The following is a 27,329-nucleotide window of genomic DNA, read 5'->3' as shown; positions in this document are numbered from 1 at the left end:
TATTATACCACATGACCTCCCAACTGTAATGCCACCCTACTAACTACTGTCATTACTGCCATTCTGTCCAGCATGCAGACTACAAAGCCACCTTGTTGCCCACTCTGTTCATTTGGTATACTAATTACAGTGCCAGCTTGATGCCCACTGTATTATTTTTCATACTGACCAACATATTTATCATTGTGTTTTTAACAATAAACTAGAATGCCAGCTTGATGCCCAAAGTATTTAGATAATTATTGACTGCTGTGATAATCACCATGCAATTTTTCCTGGCAACTGGAATACCACCCTGATGCCCACTCTGACCACTTTAATCAACATTCTGCCATTTGGCATGCTAAGTATAATGCCACCTTGATGCCCGCTGTATTCATTTTCTTGCTGACCAGTGCACTTACCATTATGTTCCTCACCATACTAACTACAATGCCAATTTGATGCCCTACTAACAGTTGTGATCATCAGCGTGCCTTGGACTCTGACGTCTAGAATGCCATCTCTGTTTGTTTTCTTGTTGACACTTGGCATACCCACTACAATGCCCGCTGTGTTAACCTCTTACTGACCACTGTGGTTACTTGCATGCTGCACAGCCTGAAAATGACACCCTGATGCCCACAGCATTACTGTACCTTCCTGCCGCTCAGCGTGTCCACAGGGGTATGGTGCACAGCCCCTGAATCCGGCCCACCCTCTCACATGCAGCCCCCCCCCCCCCCCCCCCCCCCCCCCCCCCCCCCCCCCCCCCAATTTCTTCCTTCTGCTCTTAAGAGGCTCGTGTCATTATTTTCATGCTGAGGCTCAGACGAGTCCACTCTGCGGCCTGCGGAGAAAATTTTCGGATTCCCCGCCGCTGAGCAGCACTCCGAGCGGCTAAATGACAGGGTTGGGCCGCTCGCGCTCCGAATGCCACGGGCCTGCAGGCCTGGTGCCTGAAAGACCCTGCAATTAGGCCACCGCTGTGAGGATGGGGGGAGGGGGGGTACGGAAAGACAAAAAATCAGCAGTGAAAATGAAGCTGTCATTTAGCTGTCTGTGGCACTCTGACGGCACCCCCCAGCCCCCACCCCCCCCCTTCTGCCCACCAAGGTGAGAGGAGCCCCCACTTTGGGCTTTAAGTCACCTGCAAAATGCCGGGCATTTGAAAGTCTGACCAGACTGGCACCTGACAGCATGAACTCATGGCACAGATGGCATTTGCCGATCTCCTTAGATTGAAGGCTTAAAGCCCCTCCACCATTTTTCCCCAGTTTTTGTTCCGTGCTGTTTGTGGCACTCCAGGAGCTGGAAAACTAGGAATGTCTGAAGCAGATGCCAGTCTGTTTCATGTGGGCATTGCTGGCCCGCTTGCCACCAGCATCCAATGAACCATGTACAAGGATAATGGCATCATCTCAATGCTAATGCAGATGGCACCCATCTGGAGCTGGGCAGCTGGGTGATGGCCCCCGGGGTCTTTACTTTCTCCAGTGTGTCCCCTAGTGGTCAAGTACGTAAACCACAGGGCGCCCGGGTCAGTCCCAACCCAAATGACCACATCGGCCTTGACGCTCCACATTTAGAAATGCACCAGGATGGGCAAAAACTTGGCACAGTGATATGCTAAACAAAAATAGTAAACCAGTTTTGAGGAGTTAGAAGGGTGGTGTTTGGAGGGGAACACGCCAAGGCAGCCCCCCTTAATGAAGTCCACAGGCCACCAAGTTCTGCCCACGTCAGGACAGGTGCCCCAAACTGGGTCAGCACTAGGCATCCCTGTAGGCCTTAAAGGACACTGGCATTGTGCCACCCACTGATGACTTACTAGGCTTCATGTTTATTATTATTCCAACAATAATGGCAACTTGCTGCCTACTATATTCATTTTCATGCCACCCTTCACACCACTGGGTTTATTTCCGCAATACTAAACATCCCACCAACATCTTCCCTTATTACCCACTGTAGGAATATTCTGCCTCCACACTAAATGCTTGCCAAAAGAAGTGTCACCATTCTACCTGCTGGGTGAACTTTAATGCCACCAGAGTGACCACCATGTTTATGAATGTCCTAACTTCAGTGCCCTCTTTTAGACTCCTGTGCCTTCATTTACAGAGCCCTGTTGAATGTAGTGTTGCACTCACTTCAGTGCTACTATGTTAGTCAACATGCCAACCATAATGCCACCCTTCCACTCACTGTACTGATTTGCATGGTAATCTCTTAACTGCTGGGTTTACTTACATGCTGCCACAAATGCCAGCTAAAATACCACCTTGCTGCTTCCTGACCAATACGCTTATTAATATGCTAGTACAAATGCCACCTAAAATGCCATCATGTTGTGCACTGTAAACATTTTCATGTCAGACTTCAGACTGCTGGGTCTATTAACGTGCCAGGAATCACCCTTGTTGCCCACTGTCCTTCAATTTCTGCTACCCTACTGAGCACACTTATCATAACATGTGTAATGCCACCTTACTGTCCATCTTTCTTGGTGCTTTGTTGAATTCTGTCATTATAACTAAACTATAACTTCACTGCCACTGTGGTGCCCACTGTATTAATTGTCATTCCACTATTCTGAACACTGTGGGCACTGCTATGCCACAGCCCTATCCAATATGCAATCTACATTACCAGGTTGCTGCCCACTATTTTAACTTTAATGCTTCTCTACTGACCCCCAGTGCCCTAGTTTTGCCCCTGAATTGAAATTGAAATAGTTCTACAGTGTGATTGCCATTTGCCATTCCACCTTGCTGCCCACTAATTTTCATGCCACTGCTCTGAACAAGTTGCTCACTGACATGCCACCATGCTGCCAAAAAGGCCAACTGCATTGCCACCTTGTTATTGTTAATTTTCATGTCATTCTTTTGATCGCTGTGAACAACAATGCTGTGGTATGCCAACATGCCAACTATGGCACACTGCCACCTTGTTGTTCACTGTCTTAATTTTCATGCCACTCTTCTGAATAGTGTGAGCACCTCTTTGCTATTCCAACATGCCTCTCAACATGCCAAATATGGTACATTGCCAACTTGTTGCCCACTGTCCTGTGTTTCATGCCAGTGTTCTGAGCACTGCCATGCTATGTCAACATGCCTCTCAGCATGCCAGCTACAGTACAGTTCCACCTTCTTGCCCACTTAAAGTACCTTTTATGCCACAAAGCAGCTAAAAATGCCAATTACAATGCCCTTTTCTGTGCCACATTCTGAGTACTGTGGTCACTGCAGTGCCAACATGCTGCCCATCAGTCCTAAGAACTTTTGGAAGCTGTCCATTAAACCACGCCCTATGACAATGAAACCACGCCTACTCACATAAGGTCCCCTCCCACAGCCCACCAACGGGTCATGCCTGCTATACAGCCATGCCGCTGAACCACACAGTGTATCAGCCTCATGCTTTGATGCCACATGGATACCTGCTGCCTACCCTGGCCTACTGCAGTGCCATCTTTCCTTAGACCTAAATATACTAAGATAATTAAAATGGCCAAAACTTCACTAGGACCAACAGTTTGCTGACAGGGTGCCCTGCTAAAGCCTGGTGACTACATCCTGGCATCCCCTTACGGCCTCCGCAGTCTCCTGTGGAAACACTGGACACCAAACAAAATGCATAAATATAAAGAGCAAAAAGAGGGCACAGTGGCTGTCAGGGCAAAGTGGTGAGTGACTGGCTGGCTGTTTGTCACCCAGAACCTGGCACTGAGTCCCTGTCTGGCATAAATCCAGGGGATTGTGTATTGGTTCAAGAAACTGGCAATTTGGAGGGCATAGCGGGTGATGTAGGCTCGTGCTGCGCTAAAGAATCGAGGATCACATGGAGCCTTCCCTCGATTTGTGACTGTCCTCCGGCCCATTGTGTGGAACTCAAGTCACTCGTGCTGCAGCTGCCCTGCACTTGAGTCAACAAAAACCTGAACCTATGCCAATCAGCATCTCATCTGGGGCACCTCTACCAACTGCAGTTGCTGCCCCGAGCTGACAGCCAATGGCTAGTAATTATGAAGTTGGGCAGTGAATGTGAGGTGGCAGCGGGGCACAGGTTAGGAGTGTGAATGGGGGCTGGCAGCAGGAAGACCTACACCCGTGGATCAAGGGGCAGCCCTGCAGAGGGCATCTGCAAGACCAAAGGCGGGCACATTTCCTGCTAAGGGTGTGGGACACTAGCGCAAGAGCGAGAGCGAGACATGGATGACCACTTGAGGTCATCGTCAGTCAGAAAATGGACTTGAGGCAAGTAAGGGGGTCACAATGTCCCAAAAACTCAGGAGGAGTCATCCTGCAGCTCAGCTATTGTCTCCTGCACAGGAGGAAAGCCTTGGAGCTCATTCTGGGGAACCCAGCGACATGTACAGGGGGACAGCCCATCAAGGGAGAGGACCACCTGTCAGCAGAAAGGGGCTAACTGTGAGATAAGCTTGGACAGTGAGGGTCTGGAGAGTGAAGAGTGAGATAAAGGTGGCAGTGGGAAAAGGAAAAAAATCACAGGGACAGACAAGACGCTATATAGTGTGGACATAGAAGGAGCAGCCTGTAGTAGAGATCTGATAGATAGATAGATAGATAGATAGATAGATAGATAGATAGATAGATAGATAGATAGATAGATAGATAGATAGATAGATAGATAGATAGATAGATGTGGAAGGCACTATAAAATAGATAGATGAACAGACAGACAGTAAGTTGGTCACCAGGCCTCAGTCAGTCACTCCCCTCATTTGTTCCTGTTGCTCTCCAGCACCACCTAGCAGGTTTGCTGGTAACTGTCTAAATGGTGGACTCCATCTCTTGTTTGATAAGTAAAGACGCATGAAAAATTCTTGAAAAGTTAAGCAGACCCACCAACTGCTCTGGGCCTGGGTGAACTCTTGGGGCTTCCTCTTCATTACAAACACATCATCATCATCGACATCATCATCTTCAGTTCCTTAACTTAGGGTCACTTTATGGATGCCACTCTTTGATGTTGTCTTCCCACCTCTTCCTCTGCCTGCCTGTTTTCCTTCGTGCTGGTGCGGTGCCCCCCAAGATGTTTTTTGTGAGGTCGGATGTTCTAGTGCTGTGCTTCTTCATCTTCTTTATAATTGACAGTAGGTCTACGCTCGGCCCACTGTCCCCTTGAATTTGTCCTGCGTACATCGTCATTGGTGATATGGACCTTGCAGGAGCCATGTAGGCCCTCACGATAACATCTCATCTCAAGGGCTTTGGTTGTTTTTAGGAGGTCTGCAGCCAGGGTCCATGTTTCACAAGCACAGAGAAGGACAGACGTTACAAGTGTTTGCGTCACTTTTGCTTTAGAGCCAGTGACGTTCTTGTCATTCCAAGTGGTCTTGAGCTTTGCAGAAACTGCCGTTGCTTGTGCAGCTTTTGGGTCCTTTCATCTGTCACAAGTGAAGCGAGACCCTTTTGGTCAGGTCAGGGAATTACGCCCTGCTACTCATCACAAGTGGGCAGGTGGGACTTGGCTGGCCCCCCATCTAGGAGAAGGCAACTTTAAAATCAAAACTCTCGGCTGCCCTTTTCATGGTAAGCGCTTTGGGAGCAAACCTCGGAGAAGGAGGGAAAATGACCCTAAAATTCAACTCCCCTTGGGCAACTAAAGCCCCCTTAACCCTCCAAACTGCCCTCCCCATCCACGTGGCTACCTGATGATGGTCACGTCAGTAACTTGTGTGCAGTGATGCGTCTCCTTGAGCAGCAACCTCTAGGGCTGGTGAACATGTGCACATGTGGGGGGACCCCAGCTTGCTCCCCTGGGGCGGACCCCAACGTGGAAAGCACCAAAGCACAGCCCACTGGGCGCAGTGTCCAGCTTGTCTCCATCACACACAAAAACCTGATGATCCAAAGACTCCATAAAAGACACAAGCCAACCACATGAGGGGTAGAAAGAGACCAACGTCCATTTGAGGGGGCTTATAGGGGGTAGCCATGACTTTCCCGGCTTGCCAGTTCTAAAGCTTCGGCAGGCTCTGTCTAAAAATAAAGGTGAAGAGCAGACGGAGTGTATATTTTTCTTTAATTGCTCGCTTAGTCGCTTGACTCATCTGAAGTACTTGCCTTTTTATCGCAGCTCGCATGCTCTGCGGGGGCTGTATAATGGAACAGGTAGGAAACGCATTTATTAAATTTGCCTTTATTAAACGTGAATTTTAATGTGAGTCCTCACAGGGTGGCTTTGCTGTAGACCGACGTTCGCTTGATTTCTTCTTCTTTTTCTTTTTTTTTTCCTTCTAGAAATCAACAACTGTACACAGCTGGCTGCTGACACGGCCCCCTGAATGCTGGGGGGGGGGGGGGGGGGGTTAAACGGGGCACATGAACGTCATTGCTGCTGCTGCTGGCCAGCCAGTCCACAAACCTGGCACTGGTGCCACTGGTCCCATTTCCTGATGCTACCCCCAGAGATGGACGTCATTTGATTTCCTGTCCTGGCTTACTAGCACACTGGTCATGGCTGCCTTGCTAAGCCCGCTTCGTTTTACAGTTTCTGTAGAGTGGCTGTGAGATTTTTGGGGTTACCGTGGCTCCTGGTGGTCTGCTGTGGGACCCTGGAGGGGTTTATTTCACGTATTTTGAGATTTTAATTACTTTTTGACTTTTGCAGTGACATTTCATCAGATGAGTGTGCCATCTTTGCCACTTGAGTAGAGTGAGGCAGGTGGCGCCCCCTAGAGGCAGGCACAGGCACTCTTTGTCCTTATTTCTTTTTTTTAATTTATTTTAACTCTCTGAGACAGTCAGTCAGCTGGAATGGCTTATATAATGCCTGCTATAGACTACCCCTCTGCCCAGTTCCACAGGGGGGTGGCATTTCATCAGGTTATTGTCAATCAAGCAACACAAAAAAGTCACAAATGGGGTGTCAGGTCTTGACAGACACAAACACTTAGGGGACACCGTCAGGGCCGAGAAGGGGGTGCTGTCACCAGTACTTTTTCTACAGTCCCCTGCAGTCCTCAGTTGTTCACCTTTCCATTAATGGGCCAGAGAAGACAGGAGGCGGAGCTTCTACCGTGAGGCGGTGACATGTCTGGGCCTTTGTGTAAAGCGGCTGGGGCTGTTGAACTTTGACTTGAAATTCTTACTTTAACTTTTATTTATTTTTTTGCACCATTGAAATAAGGTTCATCGTATGCCTACCCCTAACCTTAACTGCGTCTCATTCCCTATGCAGCTTCAAAATGGACACAAGGAGCAGAGCCAGGCAAGCAGAACTAAAAACAGGCCTCACTCCGGGGCAGCCTGGTCCAAACTCAAATGGGCTCAGGCCTAAAAATGAGGCTAAGGAGTTCTAAAGCCAGTCACAAAAACAGGGACAAAGGAAAACAAACTTACTTTATAATTAAGTGTTTTCAGAATTGTAACTGGTAACGCCTGACCTTCGACAGGATCGCTGACTCCACGTCGAGCTGCTCGATGAGGTGCAGTGAGATTTCATTGGGTGAGTCCTGTTGCTTAGCCACTGAAGCAGCTCCCCCTATAGGCAGATGAAGGTAGTAACCGAACCCGCCCTTTTTTTTTTAATTAATTTTTTTTAATTAATTGAGGAAGAAATGGACTAAAGTAGGCTTCCCCTAGAGGCAGGTGATGTTATTAATCTATGACAGACCCCCTTACACTAAGTTTTTCTTAATTTATATTTCCTTTCACTCCCCCTCAAAGGCTGGTGAGGTGTAAATAATTCCCCCTACTGTAGAGCCCCTTAGTGCACCTTGTGCAGGTAAGTGAGATGCAGTGAGACGTCATCAGCTGAGTCCATCTGCTCAGCCAGTGATGCAGCCACCCCAAGCCCAATTTACAGGCAGACCCCAGCACAAGCCTAAGCGCAGTCTGCCCAGCCGCATTTCATCTTTAATTTCTGTTGTCCCCATGTAAGGCAGTCAGCTGGAAGAGCTTCTGCCACCCCTGCCATGCTAAAGAGCTCCCCGCAGTCCCACCTTGTGTAGGTGATGAGGGATTTCACCGTCTGTGCTTTGGTTTACCAGGCCAGCTGCTTGTGTTGCATTCACATACAGGAAGGATAAACCCGGGCAAAGCTTCACAATAACACCCAAGTCTGAGAGAACAAAGCTTCACCTGAATGGTGAAGTAATGCTGACCTCTGACCACCCATCTACCCACCTACCCACTCACCCACCCACCCAACCATCTTCTAGATCTACAGGCTAACAGGACAGCTGGAGCCGACCAGCCATCATCAGGAACAACAGTGGGACAGAATGCCAGTCCATCACAGGATGAGCACACACACACACACAGACACACACACACACACACAGGCCAACTCACCTTAACTGCATGTCATTCTCCTCAATACGTGATTTTCCTTCAGCTTTTGCTGCAGTAATCCTCAGTGCTCACAGTTTCCCCTTCAACCAAGCAGATTCAAGACGGACACACCATCACAGTCAACAACTTGGAGGCAGCAGTGGGATGCCGCCTGTTTTTTTTTTTTTTCTGCCTTGGAATGAAGCAGATTCACACAAACATTTAACTTTGGCTACACGGTGCATACAATGATGGGCTAAATCCATCAGTGCAATGGAAGGCCTAAGGCCACCAATCCCAAGGCTAAAGGTTCAGATTCTACTGGCTTCTCCAAACTCACATGCAGACTCTAATAATGTCCATCTGCTTGAGCTGCTTTTTGTTTGGAGATGATGCTTGGCAGGGGTTAACAGACACACACACAAAAACAAACACACGCACCCACACACACACACATGCCAAAATGCACACAACCGTGCATACAAGTACACACACAACACATCCATGCACACACACACATGCACATGCACACCCCCGTGCGCACACACACACACAAACGCACACATACACTCACACACATGCACACAATAGGGCCAATTAAGTGTTCCACCTGCACGTCACTGGACTTTGGCAGCAAACTGGAGCACCAGGAGAACACACACACTCACAGACACACAGGGAGCATCTCCTTACTGTAGGACTACCACTGTGCCGCCATGCCAGTCCTGACCTTTGACTTCAGCTAATGATATAAAGTTAATAAAATAAACAGGTCAGGCAGACATGTTTTGGTGGCTGAATTGTATTTCGAGTGATATGATGCACTTCCAATGTGTTTATTTTGCTCTTCACATTCAAACAAAAATGAAGCTTCTCTTTAAACGCTTTTGGCGCAGACCAAGGCACAAATCAACAACAGTGACCTCGCGCTTCTCCCAAAAACACAACTGGATATTCACGTGAATGCTACAAAGTGGGAATAGGAGACATCAGGACTAGGAAAACCTGGGGTTGGTTAGCACAATAAATCCCAAAGAAATACCTCAAAAAGTCCACTAGAGGGGGAAAGAACATAAAAACCCTGGCTAGGAATGAAAGAGGCAAACGTAGAATCTTCATGAATGAAAAGATTTATTTTTACAAACATTTTCTGAGGCACAGAAATAGGCTCTGAGGACCACCAGGAAGTTGCTTAAACCAACAAAGGCAATCCAAGGTAAACAAATCACAATACTGAAATTACAAAAATGGTCAAAAAAAAAAAGCACAGAGGTCAAAACGGCAAACCTTCACAGAAGGCACAGAAATCCCAAGGATTCAGTGCATTCAATGAACCACAAAGGACTGTGGCCTTTCCCTCAGCCTTTTTTTGGGGGGGGGGGGGACGACTGGCAGGTGATGGGCAGGTAGCCCCACCTCTTGGGGGACCACACACAATACACATGACACATAGGCAAAGACACATAGCAATAAGGAAACTAAATAATGAATATTATTAACATTAAACTGAACAGACATAAAAGAGACGTTTGAACCCGAGACCCTGGCTGTGATAGATCACCCATGGCTTGTGAATGCAGCATTAGCCACCTTATACCGGGATGGAGTCACCGGTGATAAATCGCTCAGTTTCCCATCTTCTTCCATGTCACATCAGCACAGAGAGTGTGAAACAACTTGGTGGGTGCCACACGTGGTGCCAGCGGTGGGATGTCATGCAATGTCATTATGTATTTCCAAATCCAGTTATTTGGTTGCTTGCTGCTAGGAAGGAATGGACTGAAGCAGGCTCCCTCTGGGGGAAGAAAAGGGTACTGACTTAGTCTTCTTTGTTTCATTTCTTTTATTCTCTTCTAATAATAAAAAATAATCTGGATGTGCGTACGTCTGCAACATACATCCACACCATTGCCAAATGTTATACAAATTCCCCATTTGCACCAGGGACCACCACAGGCTATGGTTTCTTCAAACACTAGGGGGAATTAATTTAGTGACCCCACCTGCACTTTATTCCGCCCCAGTTAGTAATTTCTAGGCTTTATAGCGCCTGGGATACCAAATTCCACTCCCGTCGGCACTTACAGTTTATTCAGAAACGGGACAAAGGCGACTGAAGCTGCTCAACGATGACATCTTTATAAACCAGCGACTGGGAGTTGAACCCGTCGCCTTCCACAAATCTGACATTCAAAACCAGCAAGCCCTGCTGGCGACGGCTCCAGAGAGGTCTCTAATTGTGGCGCCCCCACTACCTTCATCCGGCGCTGGCAACTCGGGGGGCTGGGGATGGCACACAACACCGTGCAAAAGGCCAGCGGCTGGCTAGAGCTAAGAGAGCGCCAATCCGCCCGCCCGAGGATCATTTGCCATTGTTGGGACGCCAGCTCTTCTGTGACGGCCTGACAGCCCCGTACGTGCGTGTGACAGTGGGAGCTGTCAGCTTCCCGTCTGACTCTTTGGCTTCTCTCTAAAAATAATGAGGCGTATATGAAACTTCCTTTCGGCGCTCTTTTCTTTGGCTTGTATTTCAATCGGCGCGATGAAAAGAATTCCTGTCATGCGGAGTCTATAGAGAGGGAAGGAGCGAGAGAAAAGCTCTAATCTGTTGAGCACTCAGAGAAAATTTCGACGCACATTTTCCAATTTGTACCTGCCACCGTCAAGCCGCAGACTGTTGTCGTACAGCAGGCGCGCCGTCCATTACCTCCTTTCAGCAATTTGCAAAGCCTGCTGACAAAACGGCTCTTCAAAACGAAATGGACCTGACCACTTAGCCATGCCGGGAGAAGAAAGTGGGGGCCGCCGGCCACCCCGTCCTACTGACGCATTCAGACGAGAACAGGAACCTTTTGAACCCCACCGTCCCTGCACCCCCACCTCGCTAGTGGAAACCCATCGTGACATCAATCCCACTGCCTGCACCTGTAACAAATCGGAGGGGGCAGTGACCTTAAATCCGACCCCCTTTCCCTTGCCTGAAGCCATACCCTAGTGACAATGTCCCCACCCTAAATGACAAAAAAAAGTATAATGACATGCACCCTACACTTCCAGCGACAGCAGCCCCTCATCATGACATCAACGCGCAGCACTGCTGCCAGTGTGAAGCGCTGTAATGAAAGAATCAGCCCGGGAGACAGAAGGAAAAAAAGACCCCAAAGTCAAGGTTCATGTCGCCAACCGGACAAGAAGTCAAAAAGGGGGCAGCAAAAGACGACAGAAACCGCACAACAAGGGTCATCCCTAACATCGGCTGAAGAGACATCCGCCGCGCCAGGATTTAAAGTGTCGCGTCAGGCACGTCACAAGCCCCGCCCCCTAGCAACCGGCGCCCGTAGATTTAGGAGAAGGCGGAGCCAACATACACAACTACAACTAACACGAAATAAGAAAGATCAAAAATACAAATACTGTATGTGCCGGAAGGTAAGAAATGATTAATAAAAGACAGACGGAATGTTCTGTGACACTCAGAAAATCCTCTAAATCTACGCATCGGATTTTCCAGAAAAATCAAAATTACCTCCATAATAAAGTTCAAAGTGGCCTGACTGGTAACAGCCGCAGTCCCTGATGACGTCCACTTCAATCCACAGCTGTGAGTTTTCAGAGGGCTCTAAAGTCCTGTTGCGTGGGGGGCTTGTGTGACTGATGGTGGTGACTACAATACCCACCACTTCCATTCAACAAAATAAAACCAAAACATCAACTCCCAAAAACCTCAAGATAATAAAAGGGAGAAGATGAACTTCATACAAAACACCCTGAGTGGTGCGCCAGCCCCACTCACAATCACACAGAACAATTCAACAAACTCTGAGAGCTCACGGTGCTTACTTTTATGTGCAAAACATTAGGACCCCAAAACCTTCGTGAGACCACCGGGTCAGGGTGTGCTGATGTTGCTCATCTGGGTCCCTGGTTGTCTTTGTGGTCTGCTCTTCAAAAATCAGGGGGTCAGGGCAGTCCTTCAGAGCAATGACATAGGAGAACCATTTTAGGTTCCCCAGAGACCCACCCATGTGAAGCTTCCAGAAAGACTCCTTTATTTGTTTAGCTCTGTAGTCGGCTCCATACAGTAAATCACCACGACCAGATGGTGACAGATTTGTGAAGTGCCAATCAATCACGCAGGCCGAGTGCCCGTTGTTCTCAATCTTGTTAGTGTCCTTCTAGGTAGCCAACCACACATGAGAGATTACAGGGGTTCATTTTCTACATATTTGCAAGTTTCTGAAAGCACAAAAGACCAACTTCAAAGAACCCGTCCCAGAATGAAATGGCACTTGGTTGAGCAAGAGGAACCACATGGCCCAGTGACGGACCATCGAGTGCCATTAAAGAACCGGCAGTGCTCTTTCTTGGTTTCACTTTTTGAGTATTCCGTCCTGTCGGTTCTGAACTCTTTCAGTTGTTCACAGCTGATTACATAGTCCAATGGTTTGGGGCTTCCAGCAGTGCTGGCCGAAGCCCATCTGGAGCCCTAGGTGGGGTGGACGAACGTTGCCCCTCGTTGTCAATAGCAGGTAGTTGGTATTATTAGACTTTGATGACCTGTGCTTTGTCCCCCTCATTGCCTGGAGTACGTGTCTTTTTGTGTGTATACTACAGAGTGTGAGTACTGCGCGCCCCCCGGTGTATGGAGTGTGCCCACTTTTACTTTCATAAATGGCGCACAGCGGGTAAAAGCACCCAATCAGTACCATCAGAATTTAACAACCTTGGCCCCCTTGGTGTCTGAAGCTTGAAGCCCTTAAGCAGCACCAACAACCTCCCTGTGTTTATGTACTGTAGACTTTTAGGAGTGCGCTCCCCTTGGTGTCATCACAGTCGGATGACCTTGTCCCCCTTAATGTTTGGAGAGTGCACCCCTTCAGTAGCACAAATGGTTACAAGGGACGCCCTCGGGATGGAATCACCAGGGGGAAGAGAGAGAGAGAGAGAGAGTGCACAGGGCATTATCTCCCCGGAGCGCTAGATGGCAGCACCCCTGAGTTGTAGCTGTGACTTGGATTCCCACAGGGCAGCATGGGATGTTGAGTTCTTCAACTCAGACCCGTTGGGTTCAGTGGGTGCCACCAGGGGGTGCTGCAGGGACTGGGGAGCCCCACTTCATGGAGTTTCCATCTCAACTTTTGGACCACATCTATGGAGCACCAGAACTAATCCCAGATGGGAGATAAAAGTAGCCGTCTGCCTCACATGGACAAGCCAGAGTTGGGTGGGAGGTGGACGAAGCTTGTGAGGAGGAGTGGAGGAAGAGGAGAAGAGAAAGAAGGAAGAAGAGAAAGTGCTGTACTGAGCAGATATCTGCTTATTGCATGTACTGTGCTTGTGGCTATGGTGGGAAACACTTGAAAATGAAGAGTTTCCCACAAATGAAGACTCTTTAAGCCTTTAACACTTTAGTCCATGCTTGCTTGTGTCAGGAGTTTGGGTAAGCTGGAGCGTCCCCCCCACTGGTGTCCAGAGTGTATATACTGTTGGATTTCAAAGAGCACAGGCCCCTTGGTGTATGGAGCGTGCCCACTTTAACTTTCTTAAATGATGCCCATTCAGTATGATCAGAGTTCGAGGACCTTGTCCAGCTCGGTGTGCGGAGCGCATGGCCCTTTAGTGGCACAAATGGTACCCCTTTGTGTGTAAAATGCAGACTTTAAGGAGCACATACCCCTTGGTGTACAGAGTGTGCCCACTTTAACTTTCAGAAATGATGCCCTGTGGGTAATATCGCCCATTCAGTATGATCAGAGTTCAAGGTCCTTGCCAACTTCGGTGTGCGGAGCGCATGCCCCTTTAGTGGCACAAATGGAACCCCCTTGTGTGTAAAACGCAGACTTTAAGGAGCACATGCCCCTTGGTGTACAGAGTGTGCCCACTTTAACTTTCATAAATGATGCCCAGTGGGTAATGTCACCCATTCAGTATGATCAGAGTTCAAGGTCCTTGCCAACCTCGGTGTGCGGAGTGCATGGCTCTGTAGTGGCACAAACGGAACCCCTTTGTGTGTAAAACGCAGACTTTAAGGAGCACATCCCCTTGGTGTACAGAGTGTGCCCACTTTAACTTTCATAAATGAGGCCCAGTGGGTAATGTCACCCATTCAGTATGATCAGAGTTTGATGACCTTGTCCACCTTGGTGTGCAGACCTCATGGCCCTTTAGTAGCACAACCGCGGAGTTTAAGGAGCACGCGCCCCTTGGTGTATGGAGCATGCCCTCTTTTACCTTCATAAACAGTGCCCAGTAGGTAACAGTGCCCCCTCTGTGTCATCAGAGTTCAGTGACTGGAGGTTCTGCCCAGAGCACTTACTCCTCAACTTTCATAAATGGTGCCCCACAGATGACAGCACCCTAGGTGGCTGCCTAATGGATTGAGCGGCACTGATTTCCGTCATCTGTATTCGATTTGATTCTATTCTCTACAAAAAGCTACAAATAGTAAATATTATGAAATATTGTAAATAAACGAGCCTTGTTGTAAGTGTTTTACGCTACATCATCATTATTGATCTTGTCATTTTTTCCCTTTTCCGGTTCTTTAATGATTTGCAGGGCCACACTGCTTGGCCCTAAAGAGGGGACAGTGGGTCCCGAAAGGTGCAGGCTTTACTACTCGGTGGTGGGCTTTTTCACAAGCTGCACAAAGTCTGAAAGTCCCTGAGGTGCCGTTTGGCCACCTCCTGCTGGCTCGAGATGGCCCACCTCCGGCAAACACCTAATTCTTTTCCTGGAAACGAATTCAAAGGGCAAGGGGGGTCTGCTTGAACTTTTTGGCTGTTTGTTTCATGGTGAATGCAGTTGTTGAGCTGCTCTGTGTATTTTTGTGTTTTTCTGTAATATTTAGGAGTGACGGAGGCTGGAGTGAGTGAGCTCTTCCTGAACTTCTCTCTTACGTGTGGTGGACTCTCGGCTGTCCGGTCTTCCCCCAGCAGGTGGGTCCCCCCTTCTTGTGACGGTTGCCGCCAGGAGTTTTGATGGTCAGAAGGAACTGTTTTTTTTTCCAGGTCCCCGGTTGGGCTCTTGCACTTTTTTTTAAGCATGAAGTGTGGGATAAGGTGAGTAACCTGATTTTTTATTATTTTATTACAACGCTTATTTTAACTTCACCTGTTTGTTGTCGGGCAGCATGGTGGCACAGAGGTAGCGCTGCTGCCCCGCAGTAAGGAGACCAGGGTTCACTTCCCGGGTTCTCTCTGTGTGGAGTTTGCATGTTCTCCCCGTGTCTGCGTGGATTTGCACCGGTGTCCTCCCACGGTCCAAAGACATGCAGGTTAGGTGCATTGGCGATCTTAAATTGTCCTTGGTGTGTGTGTGCCCTGCCCAGGGTTTGTTCGTGCTTTGCGCCCTGTGCTGGCTGGGATTGGCTCTAGCAGACCCCCGTGACCCTGTGTTGGGAAAAAAACCGTCTGACTGAATGTTTGCTGTCTGGTACAAATCTTGTAATCGATATTTAACCCACTTCCTATTGTCCAAATGACTTGAAATTATTTACACTTACTCCCGATGACAATACATGAATCAATAATCAGTTTCACTAATTGATCAAATAATTCATGTTAATTAAGAAATGAAATTTTCATATGAAGAATAGTTAAAGATTTCACCAATAAATGGCGCTAGTAACGGATAGAAATATTAAAAGAAATGTTAAAATATTACAAAACAATACTAAAACAAACCCAAGACTAAAAAGCTGAAAATAATATGTATATTAAAAAAAACTTTTGAAACCACGCTTATATTAAGTTAAAAAGTGTACTAAAAAGAAAAAAATAAGTATCTCATACATCACTCGTAAAATAAAATCAACATTCAAAAAATTCTTAAAATCTTAGCAAAAGCGCCCACCTTTTATTTTACAAGTGATGTATGAGAGACTGAAAACAAGTCTGGGGGGCCTCCAGGGTGGAGAATGTTACTTTTTGTCACATTAACGCATTATTTAGAAATAAAGCACCTAACTATGTGACACAGTTAGTGATCATAACAAAGAGCGCACGACATTTTCGCCATCTGAGTGCCCACCATAGCCCACACATGACCCTTCCTGAAACGGACCACAAGCACAGCCAGGCGTGTCTCGTCAGTACGGTTTGTCCCGCATGTTGCTTGAAGTAAATCCCCTTCTCACATCCTCCACCTGAGCCCCCGATGGCTGGCTATATGAACACCGGCCGCCGCGTCACACTGTAGAGGACAGGTGGATGAGAACTAAACGGACGCGTCTTTATTTATATTTATATGCGGCTCGGCTATGTGATTGAGCCCTACAGAGGGGGCGCCATACCAGTAGGCGTGCTTCATGCCTCCCACCCGGCGGCGCAGGAATAATCAATTAAGAGCGCAGAAAGTTTTACTTCAGTCAGATGAAGGCTTGCGTTTGGTTACTCGTTACTTTAAAAAGTAATCACACTACGTCACTCGCGTCACTGCTCTCGAGATTGTGCTGCTGATTTAGGGGGAGACAGAGCCGTCCATTTTCAGCCACCCGGTATTAGTATTAGTCTTTTTTTTTTTTGCTTATTTTAATCAGATTGTAAAAGCTAAAATCTGGGTTCTTGGATAAATAAGAACAGAAATCTTTACATAGAACGCTACTAAATTTGAATCTTGGGAGCTTTAGCCCCTCAATTGAATCGAAAACGAGGATATCTGTGGTTCAAGTGGTCTGTGAACTTGCACTTTCTTTTCGGTATAATGGATATTCCTGAATTCACGTAAATGAAAGAATTCTGAAAATATTAAATTACTTGATGAAGTGGCTTACTACTTGATCAACTGATAACTAAAAAGATATTGAATTTATATTACAGAATAAACGTGTGATTTTTTTAAAAATTAAACTGAAACTTTAATAGTTTACTCATTCATCTACAATTATAAATCCATTTTGGAACAACTGGTGGTAATAACAATATTTTCCATTAAAATATAGCAAAGCAGTACTTACTCGCACTTAAATATGACGGACTGTCCCTGGAGGTATGAAAGTTCTTGTTTAACCAAAATGCTAAAGGAAGAATCGAAAATAAGATCTCACCTACGAGGGACGTTCAAAAAGTTTCCGCACTTTTATATTTTCGTTTTTAACGGTGAAGGTGGGAGGAGTAGGAATTGGCATTAAAAAGTTGGTACGACGCTGAGAAAAAATGCATCGCAAAGGAAGGTGACTATGTAGAAAAGTGACGTCATTTGTTTTTGAACTGCTTAATAAAATGAGTTTTAAAAAGTGCGGAAACTTTTTGAACGACCCTCGTAGAAAACATGAAATTGTAATTTTCATTTTGAATTAATTCGCTTAGTTACGGTGAATTAGGATTACAAATAATTAACGAAAGGAACAATATCTATAATGAACTGTCTACTCGCCAAGAAGATAAAGCTGAATGCAAAAGATGAAGTGAGTAAAAAGATTACAATATGCAAGCTTTCGAGGCAACTCAGGCCCCTTCTTCAGGCAAAATGTAAAGGTACAACACCCTAATACTACAGATGAAGTGAAAAAGCCAAGCAGGACACACACATCGACTATTCTCATCCGATTCTGCGCTGTTTACTACTAGAACGGAAGTGGAGATTCTGCTGTGCGCACTGATTGCTGATTGGCTTTCAGTTTTTACCAATGATAAGGATATGGAGGTTTCAAATTTTACGAGCCTTTTCAAACTTTTATAAACTCCGTTAAAAAGGAGGACGGTTGGCAGCGCTTCTGCCGTCTTCTAGCCATGGCTGCTGGGAGTGCACGCGAGGCTGACCTGCGTCAAGCTGTTCGACTTCACTGTAAGCCGCTTAACGGTTTGCTGGCCACATCATCAGGATACCCGCGACGAAACGCGCTTCTCTAGGCTTACATGGCGCTTTAGGAAGTGTCTGTCTGTAAATGACAGGCTTATTAAAGTGCGCGGTCTCCACCGGGTTTCGACGTCGCTACAGGGTAGCCGATTTGGGGGCATCCTGATGACCTGCCCCGGCCATCTTAAGTGGTCTCACTTGGTCAGTATATTCATAATGACACACGCCGGTCCAATACAACGTAGCGCCACCCTCCCCAATTATAGAGATACTATTGCACCACAGTCACAAAGGACATCATCAATGACATTACCTGCCCGTGACAGCCACCTCACTGATAGCAAGCCTTGTGACAGGAACCCCCACGATGATGGACCCCCTACCTAAGTCCTGAAGGCCTTTCCAAATGACAACCGCCACCCAATGACAACAGCCCCCCCAATGATATCCACCACATTACCTATCATCCGATGATAAGAACCTCCAGCTCAGTGACAACAGCACCCCCTTCATGGTGGTAGGCCACAGCCCAACTGCCAAAGACCGTCACACAAGAACATAAGGGGCCTGGCAAACAAGAGGAGGCCATTTGGCCCACCAAGTTGGTTTCTTTAGCTTATAGCTAAGCTGAACCCCCCCCCCCCCCCCCCCCCCCCCATCTCCTCCAGAAACCTCTTCAAGGTTGTCAACATTTCTGCTTCCACTCTGTGTCCCCATAGTTTGTTCCCGATTCCGTCAACTTTTTGAGTAAAGAAAAGATCCCCCCCTCTCCAACTTTTGGTCCTAAATTCACATCCCCTTCATATCCCACAGTGTCCTCAAGTTTGTGGTCCACCATAAAATTGAGGAATTCTGCTGCTTCTGCTTTATCAATGCCTTTGAGGACTGAGAAGACCCTCATTAGATCTCCCCCACATGGTCTCCTCTGCTCGAGACCACACAGGTTTCCTTCTTGGAGTCTGTCAGAGTGGGGGGGAAAAGTCCTGCAGTTCACCTCTGCTGAGCTTCAAGTGATGACAACAGCCCCCCACGCCCCCACAATGTCAACCCCATTGTCTATCACCCCAATGACAACAGACTTCCTTCATAATGACGGCCCTCCCACCCAAGTACTGAATGGCCTATCACCTTGACGTTCCCCCTCATGATACCACCTGTCAAAGACCCTCACAGGCCAATGACGATACCCTCACCACCTCAAAAAATATAATGACAGCAACCCCATTATTTATTATCCCTGTGACATCAACCCCCACCCCCCCAACAACACCCCTTCTATTATCACAACCCTCCCACCCAATGACAAGGACTGCCAAAGGGTAGGTACCCCCCAATGACAATGCCACCACCCCAAATGACAAAGCACCCTCCACCTCCAACAACAGCAGGCCCCCCTATTTTGATAATCATCACCACGATAACAAAGAGTCCAATGTAAATGACCATACCCACCCCCACAACAGTGACCCTAAAGACAGACAACCCACCCTACAGACCCCCAGAGTGTGACAGACTCGCTGCCATAATACCAAATGACAAAGTCCCCACCCACTCCAATGAAAAGTACCCTCCAGTTCCAATGAGAGCAAGCCCACCTTATGACCCACCCCAATAATCAGCCCTCCACCTTTAATGACAAGCCAGCACTGCAATGAAAACAAGCCCCTGCACATGACAGTGACACCCCCCTACGAAAGACCACCCAAACCAGACACGTTTGTCTCTTGTCCCGTACAGCCACACCTCAGTGAACCCTCCAGCGTCCAATCCTAGCCCCCAGTCCAAAAGATGGACATCCTCCACCTGCCACATCATAAAATAATAATAAACACAGGGGTGACCCCCACCTCAACCCCAGAGGGCTCCCCCAAGTCCCCCCTCCATCCCAAATGATAATGAACCTCCATGATGACATGACCCCAATTGGTATCACCCTAATGACGACAAGCCCCCACAACAATGATCTCAAAACTGGCCATCCACCTAGTGACCTCGCCTCGCTGGTTGCCTTCCAGCTCTGCAGACCTGGGTTCAAATCTTGCCCTGGTGACTGTCTCTGTGGAGTTGGCACTCTCTCCCAATGTCCTGGCAAATATGCCCAGATTACGAACACTGGCAGCTCGAAATGGCCCTGGCCCAGTGGGCATTGTTATGGCCTGGCATCCCAATCAGGATGAGCTCTTATGCTGTGCCCAGTGCCACTTGGGTAGGCCCCAGCTCCCTGTGGCATTAAAGTGGGCCTTGGTACACACACAGCTCTGCAGACCCGGGTTCAAATCCACGCCTGGCCACACATTCACACATGGATTCTTCTTTGGGTTTCTCCAAACCTACAGAGCTTTGCATCAGTGGGCACATGCGGAATGTGCCTTGTGATGGACTGGCATCCCATCTGAGACTGATTACTGCATTGTACCATAAACTGGATGAAATGGGCATGTAAAATAAATGAGTGCTAAGCCACGGCACCACCCTGAAGATGTGTGCATTGAGCAGTGAGAGATTTAGTGTTATATAGCGCCTTTCACAATGTGTGCGTGTCATAAAAATGGTTGAATTAGCAGCACTACGTCGAAAGCCAACTGGGTGTGGGCATCCCATCCAGGCTTGGTTCCTGCATTATGCCCCTTGCTTCCCAGGATATTCTGAAATTCCTCACCATTGTGATCAGGATAACTGGGTACAAAAATGAGTGGGTGGTCCGGCCTATATAGCGCCTTTCACTGTAACCACTACAAAACGACTTTTTATATTTAAATTACCTTTCCCAATGTACAATGTTTCCTAAAGCCAACATCCTTTCAGGGCAATACAGAAATTTGCTTGAAAAGGGGGACAAGGGGGCAAACAGCAGCCAAAATTCAGGAGGCTCCGTTCAAATCATCCTAAATTAAATAATAAAGCAAAAAGTCCAACCGTATTTAGCATGGGGGGGCCTAAATTATCAGGAAGCTTACTTTAACTGATCGACCTGAATTCAGTATAGCGCCTTTCAAAACAAGTGGACAAAGGGGACAATGCCATCGTTTTCCTCCTTGAATGATACATTTAATCGAAACGCATCATATTACGGGTCAGGGGTGGGGGTTTTAAGATCTTTAAGCCTTGAAAGAAATGTAACCCCCCCCCCCAAAAAAAAACATTAAAAAGAGCCCCTCATGTACTCCACCACGTCTTCAATTTTGTGCACTTAATTGTCCCACCTCCTGGGCAAGAAGGCATAATTTGATAATGAGGGGGCGGTCTGGGCTGACAGGCAGGAAGGTGTGAGCGCTCAAAGCTCCGCTCGTCCCAGGCAGCGATTTCACACTCCGCGCAGCTCCAATTGTGCTCAATAATCACGGCGAGCCGCAAAAGCCCACTCCACACCTGATATTTAAAAAGGGGGGAGCGCGCGCGCGAGAGAGACGCCTGCCATCAATACAGCAAGCAGCGGCGGCAGCTCGGTGGGCCACGCAAAGTGACGGCTTTAATGAGTCTCACCGCTCCGCGCCTCTCGGTCCCCCTGCCAATTAGACATTAATCTGCATCAGAGGAAGAAAACACAGTTAAAACATCTCACGTGACTTCACATTATCCTAGGCTCCATTTAGCCCTCCATTGGTGGGGAACTGGGCTTTAATTATAACATCGGGATTAGAAAACAAGTAAAAAAGAAAGAGACGGGGGGGGGGTGCTTTTCGTACACGATGGGGGCCCATGTGCCAGTTACAAAAAAGCGAGGGGGGTACAAAAAAGCACGTTCGCATCTGACCTTCTCCTTTCCACCGGTCTGTTTATGGACACGTAGAGTAATTGACCAGGAGATGACTTCAGCACTGAGCAGTCGTGGTCAAAGGGGGTCCAGCACGGGTCCAAAGCTAACTAATAGAAGACGGCAAGACAGGGGTCGAAAGGAAACCAAGTTGTAGACGTGAAGCTTAACATCCAGGGGTAACTTGATGTAATGTAGTGTCTGATATCAAAGGTGGGACAATCGCCGTTATGTCCCTCACTGTTCTGGCTCAAAGAGACCCCAAGGGTTTTTAAGGACGAGCCCAGCGTGCATCGAGCGTCTCTGAACGCCTTCCGGGAAGTGCACTAAAAGGTCGATTAGAACGCGAATTTGTCCCACCTCAGAGTTATAAAGCACCCAGCACCCACACTCAGCCACGAGTAGAGGGGTGACGGTTGAGAATGAATGACGTCACATTTTTTAACCGCTCCCAGAGCTAGAAAGTGACGCTAATGGAAGCGTTTTGTAGTTTCGTTGGAAATCGTGATGACGTTTTGTAGTTTTCTGATACCAAAGCATTATTCTAATAATAATAATATTCAAAGGCAAAGGAAGGCAGCGTATTACGGGGGGATATTACACAAAGCTGCACGTAATGATTGCCGCGTCCCAATAATGAGCACCGAAATAGAAAAGCCGTTTGTCGTATTCCATTTCCCTCGAAAGTCGGAGCTGGGAATGACGTCACACGCGAATTCCAGTAAAACCAATATGGATACCTCCAGGACAAGCTCTGTTGTGTTCTCTCATTCGGAATTGAAAGCAGTTGATAACAACGCATCCAAACAACTGAAGCAGCAGGTCGCTGGACAGCGCCGTGTGTGCGACTCATTTAATGAGACGGGAACTGACAGAAGTCAAGACAAGTTAGACAAACTTCCGAGTAGAAAATCTGACTCATGAGGGCCTTCCAGTTGAAAATTCCGAATAGGAACTCGAAAATTCCGACTTTCCAGTTCAAAAGGAATGCAGCCTGAGACACACACACACACCCTGAATGAGAGTTACGCATGATAATGGGGACGTTTATTTAACATTGAATGATCCACAGTCCCACACGTAAAGTAACGGTTCACGATGTTCTTCCCTAGTCGTTTGCCACGTCTCTCTCCGTGATCCTCTGCCAGGTTCTGTTTATCCAGTGCCCCGGGAGTCTCCAGCTGCCTTCTCAAACCTTCCCAGGGGTTCATGGTCCACAGAGCTCTACCTGTGTGGCTGTCAATCACCCAGGCAGCCCCGCCCACTGCAGGGTCATCTGCAGGCTGCACCCCGGTGACCTGGGTATTGACACTGATGTCGCCTGTGATCCACATGTGTGCTCATCCACACTTGGCCAGTGATCTTTACACGTGTGTGCCAATTTGCATGAATGCAGTGTGGTTTAATATCACCTCGCGTGGAGTGATGGCGAAATAAATAAATCTGCATATTACCTCATGCCTTGCAAGGGAATTCAAAGTGTAGTGCAAAAAATTTGAAACAGATGATTGGTTGTGACAAACCAAAGGCATTGCTGTGGCAAAGCTGTATCTTACATGTGGCCAAAAATTGTAACATCACTACCAACGCCTTCATTTGAGCTTTTCCACGTAGATGGAGCGATCACGCAACATTCCAGATTTGTTGCGAATATCATTAATCTATCAAATCAATTTCTTTTTACGAGTTCATTGTTGTCCACCATTTCCAAGATATTTCACCGATCTCCGCTTGAACGCAATCTTCTGGGCCTCTCACGAGTTCTCCTAAGTCCTGGTCAAGTTAGGAGTTGTTTAATAAATTAGGTAAATTGTTAAAAAGGTTAAATACCTCCTGGTCCAAATTTGAGTTACGCTGCGATTTTTAAGCCAGTTAGGACCAATTTAATACTCCGAGACGCTTGAAACATAAGGATAGTGGAGAGGACCAGAACACCGAGCAGATAGGGTCCGAAGAGTCAGAGCGAGAATGAGCTGCAACCAGCAGGAGGCAGCAGGAGAGTCACTGGGGCCTACTTAGATAGGAAGCTGGATAAAGACCTTCAAGAATCGCATCCACCAAGTGTGACGTCAAAGGTGTGGCGATTGTGGGCGTGTCATTGTCCTGCTTCAAAGGGACATTAAGGAGTTTTAAGGACAAGACTGGCAGAGATTATATAGGGATAATATCCATCCATCCATCCATTTTCCAACCCGCTGAATCCGAACACAGGGTCACGGGGGTCTGCTGGAGCCAATCCCAGCCAACACAGGGCACAAGGCAGGAACCAATCCTGGGCAGGGTGCCAACCCACCGCAGAGGGATAATATTATACAGTTATATATAGTGGACAGTAGGGGGCACTCCAGCTCCCCAAACACCCAACACAAATAGGCTCAAAACACAAGGAATGAGACAAAAGTCTTAATTGTGGGAAACTCTTCCCCAAGCGTTTCCCACTATAGCCACAAATATGCCCAAGCACAATAAAGCAACACTTTGTCTTCTGTCCTTCTCCTCTCTGGTCGCTGCCTCTTCCACACCTCCCCACAAGTTTACTACGCCTCCCCCTGATGTTGGGCAGGCAGCTCCTTTTATTTTAGATGCCCTGGATGTGCTTCTGATCTTCTGCACATGTGGTCTGTGAGGTGGAAATCCAATGATGTAGGGACTCCGTCACTCCCCACCCCCAAGGGTGGTGGCCCCCACAGGACCCAACAGGACTACAATACCCAGGTGGGAATCCCAGCCTGGGCTTATTGCCAACTAGGCCCCTGGGAGGTACCCTAATGGTGTCCTGGCTGGGCGAGTATGCTGGCTGTCCCTCACAATATATTTATACAGGGTGGCGCAGGGAAATGGGACATTTTGGAACTAGGTGCTGGTGACCCTGGGGTGTTGTTTGGGTCCAATGCAACCTTGTTTACAACCCGGTGCCATGAGTTCTAATGGAGCAGTGGAGTGGTGCGCAATGAGCATTCGCTGGGAAAGCCTTTTATAAGAATGGTGACAGTGTGACTGCTGTGCAAAGGGAATTTCGGCGTCGTTACCAGTTAGGAAGTCATGATCGTGTCCCGTCTGCTCAGGCGATTACAACGTGGGTGTGTAATTTTGAAGGGTTCAGCCTAAACAAAGCAGTCCCCAGGTGGAGCCGCTTTACGTACTGCCCGACAATCGATGGCAGCTGTTTGACGATTGTTTGGGAGGTGCGTCATTTCACACAACAGTGATCTCAAAGATCTCACGGTTTGCGATGTTTTTATCTGTGGGGACATCTTAAAAGCCACACGTCCTGCCACCATCGCTGAACTAAAAAAGGAGGACTGAAGAGGAAGTCACTGGCATTCCTCTTGACATGCAGAATTGCCACAAGGCTGTCAGAACTCCTTCATGATGTTTTCTTCACCATCATTAACTGCATGTCCTGTGCAATACAATTCATCATTAAGTGTATTTTGTAATGTGTTTATTGGTGTATCAAACGTCAATTGAGAATTTCCCATTGCCCTGTGCCACCCTGTATAAATAGGGTATGACAGGCAGTCCTGGCCATTACTTGGCTGGGAAGCCAGTTGGATGGCATCAGTAGGGCAGTACCTCCGCCGGGGCAGTAGAGGGCAGCCCACCTGGGTGGCTGTGGCACATTGGATTCCAGCAGGGCATGCTGGGAGTTGGAGTGTGGCACAGCCCTGTTGGGTTCCGTGGGGGCTGCCAGGGGGAGCTGCAGAGCCCTACGGGGGCTTTTACCACACCTGAGAGTGATTAAGGAGCCACCTGCAACACTCACTCCCAGGGTCTTCTTCACTCCATCTGGGGGGTCAGAGTTGGGAGGAGGTGGAGGGAGAGGAGTGGAGGTGGAGTAAGAAGAAGAAGGAGGAAAGGGTTTTGTGCGGACTGTGCATCTGGTGCTTGTGTACTGTGATGTGAGGAGCCTCCCATGTGAATAAAGTCTTGTGCTCCGATTGAACTCGTGTCTCTGCCAGTCTGTGTCGGGTTAGGGTGGCGGTCCGCGCCCCTGGTGTCCACAAGGGATGACAGCCATAAAGGTCTTGAAGCAGAAAGACACCACAGTAAAGATCCCCGATTTTCCCAGTCTCGACACTGGGAAGTGCATGGAGCTGACTGGTATCCCCCTGACCCTGGGCAATGCCATCGCTGTTATGTCTAAGAGAGGATCACTGATTGGCATCCCAGGGAAAACAAAAGGCATTCTAAAGCCAAGAACAAATGTCAGAAATGTCCTGCTTGCGCACCAAACTCTAAATTTACGTGGAGAACGTTTGATTGAAGCTCAAGGGAAACTCGGAAAACTCCGAATAACGAAGCTCTTGGTGACATTTTGAGGTTTTTCCAGTTTTTTAGCCTTCACCCCCCTGCAGTCATATTGGCCGTGGGCCTACTTCTTGACTTTGGAATACAGCCTCATGGGGGCTTTGAGGTCAGGTTTCAGTCGTACTCTGGGGGTGCTCACCGTAGTTCATGGGGTCCGTCTTGTGTTTGTGCATTCAATTTGCTTTCCGCGGGTCATTTTATTTCAATATAATTAGTGAATTGTGATTATTCTTTCTTGGTATGGTGTCCTGCTGTCAGTGCCGGTCGAGGCCTATATAGAGACCTAAGTTGGGGGGGGGGGGGGGGGTTTGGGGGGTGTGCATCATTTAAGTTACCATGGTGGGGGGATTTGCAGGTTTATGGTGTGTTGCTTTATAACTGGTGCCGCCCGATGTCTATAGTGCGTTATCTATGTTATTAGACTTTGGGGAGGACCCCCTTTATGTGTAATGTAAAAGGACTCGATGGGACGGCCAGGAGATAGGAAGTGAGTGGGGGGTGTTGGGGGGGGGGGGTAACGATTCAGTGAAGACCCTCACAGGGGAAATGTCACGATTTTAAGGCTAGAATGCTAGAATGGACTTTATGTCTGTAGTGTGCCCACTGAGTTTCCAAAAGGTATGTAGTGGGCACCACTTGAGTTATATAAATGGCACCCCTTGGTGCTTCAAAGATAGGGGTTGGGGGGTCCTCGTCCATGTCTGGAGGGTGTGCCCCTCAGCGTCTGTGGTCTGCTTTCAGTATTATTAGACACTGAGGACCTGGGGGAGGGTCCCCCTTGGTGTCCATAGCGCACACCCCTCAAGTTTCTAAAATGATATGAGGTACAGGACAAAAGTGCGCGCCCCTTGCTGTCCAGACACACGCACCCCCTGGACTGTCAGCCTTAACTTTTCGTAATCCATTAGGTGCCTATGGGGAGAGTGGGTGGTGTGTCGTTTTGTTGTGTCACAGAAGGCTGCGGTCCGCACTCGTGCAGTGGTACTCGATAAAGTCCTGACGACGAGTCACAGGCGATTTGTTCCAAATTCAATTCAGTTTGCTGCAAATCACGAGGCCTGACTGGCAGGGAACTCTGAAATGACATCTGCTTCGTCATGAGATGGATCTGAATAAATGTCTACCGCCAGGAAACTACAAGATACGCGTTAAATGGTGCAACTCAAACCACCTACAAC

General features: G+C 47.9%; 1 protein-coding gene across 7 annotated transcripts in view; it reads right to left on the bottom strand.

Annotated features, from left to right (window-relative positions):
- ass1 (argininosuccinate synthase 1) overlaps positions 1–27,329 on the bottom strand; it is a 136,589-nt gene that overhangs the window by 30,494 nt on the left and 78,766 nt on the right. The window lies entirely within an intron of this gene.

The sequence above is a fragment of the Erpetoichthys calabaricus genome, chromosome 9, assembly GCF_900747795.2.
Source record: "Erpetoichthys calabaricus chromosome 9, fErpCal1.3, whole genome shotgun sequence".
Lineage (NCBI taxonomy): Eukaryota > Metazoa > Chordata > Cladistia > Polypteriformes > Polypteridae > Erpetoichthys > Erpetoichthys calabaricus.
The sequence above is the reverse complement of the archived record's forward strand: the minus strand, read 5'-3'. Positions and strand labels throughout refer to the sequence as shown.